This window comes from Montipora capricornis, chromosome 6 (genome assembly GCF_036669925.1).
Source record: "Montipora capricornis isolate CH-2021 chromosome 6, ASM3666992v2, whole genome shotgun sequence".
Lineage (NCBI taxonomy): Eukaryota > Metazoa > Cnidaria > Anthozoa > Scleractinia > Acroporidae > Montipora > Montipora capricornis.
In genome coordinates, this window is record NC_090888.1 from 38,555,385 (window position 1) to 38,558,705 (window position 3,321).

The 3,321-nt window shown below is 37.6% G+C and overlaps 1 long non-coding RNA gene across 1 annotated transcript; it reads left to right on the plus strand.

Moving 5' to 3' along the window:
* The first annotated feature begins 331 nt into the window (after positions 1-331).
* Positions 332-3,233, plus strand: LOC138052082 (uncharacterized). Its single transcript, XR_011132993.1, has 4 exons — positions 332-356; positions 1,216-1,443; positions 1,903-1,986; positions 2,731-3,233. It is a non-coding gene; the product is annotated as an uncharacterized lncRNA (long non-coding RNA).
* The last annotated feature ends 88 nt before the right edge of the window (positions 3,234-3,321 follow it).

Genomic DNA, 3,321 nt, shown 5'->3' on the forward strand with positions numbered 1-3,321 from the left:
CTTGGGCAATTTTAATGAGAGTGACCTTCCAGAAATGTTCAAAGCTTCATGGCGAAATGCTGAGGTGATCTTGAGAGAAGACGGTGTAGGACAAGATCCTGGTGGAAGGACGAATAAAGTAGTCATGTCCACTACAAGTGATAGTCTTCATCTTGTTAGGGTCACTGATGGGAAATTGCCAGTCTGTGATTGCGAAGGGTTCAAGCACAAGGGTCTCTGCGCACATGTACTCGCAATAGAGACATTTAGCACCAGGTTTTTCGGCGAAACCCTCTGACGGCGAACGCGAAGAAATCACGTGATATGGCTCTGAAGTGACGTCTGCGGTTTTGAACCGGTGTTTTCAACGCGAAGAGGTAGGTTTTCACGTAAGTCATTTACGGCAAAGTTTTTAGCCTCATATTTACATTTATGTCACGTACAAAGACACGAATCACTTAGAGTAAGTTCTTTTTTACATGTTAAAGTGAAAATTAGGGCGAAAGAACGGCCACCGATGTAATTGTTGTTGAATGAAAAATAACGCTGCTGCTGTTTACGAATTCAATATGGCGGCCACAGCAAGTGAAAACATGTTCTCCTGGCATTTTGCTTTCGGTGGGATTGTTTGTTTAGTGTGATCTAACTGTTGTGTATGATCGGTGTCTGAGGTTATCCAAGGAATTTCCCCTGAAGAAACACTTTCTTTTCTGAAGTGGAGACATAATTATAAAGTGTATAGTATTAACCAGCAACAGTGAATTCTGCTCAAAAAGTTCAGGGCCGTAGCCAGTATGAGGCGAACCGAGGCACTTGCCTCTGAAAAATTTAAATTTGCGCTATTTATTATTTTTGAGTACCCATTTCTGCGTCTTGGAGAAAATATTTAGCTGTGTAATTTCACATAAGATATTTCAGCATTTTTGTCAGGTTCCTGTGATAGACTGTAGCTTGAAAATGATTGTAAACATAACAGTAGCATATATGAATGTCTTTCTTCTGATGGCTACTGCTTTGCTGGCTACTGCTTTGAAGTTCTTAGTTACTTCATTAGAATTCAATGGTTATAAGTGTTCATCATGCCATAATGTGAATTGAAAGACAACCACATTTGTATAATGGTGTGAAATGCTGCTTAAAGTTAAGAAAATAAAGCTTGCTGTTCAAAACACACTTTTAAGAGTTCTGACGCGTCAAGAGGAGTTTATATCTGATAAGGCCTTTTCAATTCTACAGTATGGCACCCTTTCCCTGGCCAGAAACACGCCACGACCTTGCATTGGCCAAAGAGGTTGCTCAGTACATGCCTGAGAAACCACAAGAATGGGAAGATATAGCCAAGCGACTGAACGAGGCGTTTTCTACAGAGGCAAAACAAGTGGAACTTAAAGGGAGAGGTTGCAGAGAGAGAATGGACAGAATACTTGATAGGTACAAGGAGGAGAATGCCAAGGCTTTAAAGAGGTAGGAATTAACAGTCATTAAACCTCACAACATGTGAGGATTTCTGTTTTTGCTTATAAGAAATGTTTATTTTATCTTAAAGATCAGGCACAGAGGAGGAGTTTACTGAACTAAACCAGCTCTGTGAGGATATATTAGCATTTAGGAGAGATACTGCTGAGTTGAAAAAGAAAGAAAAACAGGACAAGAAAAAGAAGGAAGAGGAGGACAGGAAAAAGGGGGAAGAGATGAGAAAAGCAGCTGTTGAAAGATTAGCAAGTTAATATTTAGAGAAGTAGATTATTTTAGTTTGTAGATAGCAGAGTTGCTGTGTTGGTATTAGTCCTGTTATTATGGAAGAAGTTCAGATACATGCTCAAGAGGTGCAAAAGGACTTGCAGGATATCTATAACCCTTGATATTTTTGTAAGCCACTCACTCCGGTAACAACCTCTGATCCATGAATTTCCTTTATTTTAGAACGCCGTAGTGAGAAGTCAGTCAGTGAGTCTGATACTTCAGATTCTGCTGGAAGTGATAGTGATCAGAGCACAGCTACAAAAGGTATGTCAAGTAGGAATTGAAAATATTCCACAGATTAATGGACTGCATCAGTTTAAGGCAAAATCAGAGCCATTAATTTTTCATACAGGCACTAAAGACAACCTACATGTATGAGTTTCTAAGTAAAGTGTATGCAAGACTTGAACTGGCCATTTAGCTTGGCACTCTTTGTGGTCTTTGTTCTTTGTTAAAGTCTATAAGGTTACTCCCTTTGTAGTTATAAGATAGCCAAAAAGGTTTATAAAATAGGAATCCACAGGAACAAACTGCCTTAATCAATTGGGATGCATGTCTGTGCCAAACAATTAGTCATTCCAGGGCTAGTAAGTCATGTAAGGTTAATGTATGTTGGGGTTCAATTTTATCCTTGGTTGAAGTATTATTTTATTTGTTTGTGCATATCAAGTGTTTAAAACAAAAGAGAGTAAAACAAACCAAGGATCACATAGAACTATAACACATCTTTATCCAGTTTCCAGCTGAGCATATCCTCCTGCTAATTTGTGTGGCTAACTTGGTGTCCATTGGCAGGAAAAAATCTACAGTAGATGATTGAACACACATCTCACCCAATTCAGAACTAAGATTGTCTTCTCAAATACATTGAAATTAAGAAGTTGTAACATATTACAGACAAAGGAAAGTATTCCCTTTTTGCGACTGCAAGTATTCAGAATTATAATCATCACTTATGCATAAAAATATTTTGTTTTCACTGATCGTTGCTAAAATTAAATTATGTAGGTCGTCCAAAAAAGAAGACCAAGCGTCGCTGTAGCAAGTTGTCTGCAATGGAGATGTTACCTAATAAATATACCCAAAAAGCAGAATTTAAAAAGGAGGAGCTTGATGTAAGGAGAATGGAACTTGAATTTGCCAAAGAGAAGTATGCTGCAGAAGCAGAGGAACGAAGAGCTAGAGTGGAGTTGGAAATTGAAGAAATCTCTGCTCTGCTGTCCCTTTTAAAAGATCGTTGTTGAACTTGAGCTGCTGATTTTCAGAAAATGTTTTCTTGACATTCATGTTGATCTTGGTTCTCTTTCTTTATTATTAAAAAAAACAACAACAACAACAACAACAAAAAGCTTTCATTTTTTAGGATTTTACACAACCATTTATAACATTCAAATTACGCAGAGAGGTTATAGCCAGGGCCATAAATGAATGTTTTATTGATGTTACATGTGCCTTGCTCGATTTGCTCGGAGCATAGTTCTATTAAAAATACACTTATTTCTTTCCTTAAATATCTTTTGTATTTTACACTGTAATTTGAAGGTTATGCACTACTGTCAGAAGCACAATCTCTTGAAAGATATCTTTTAAACCACTAGA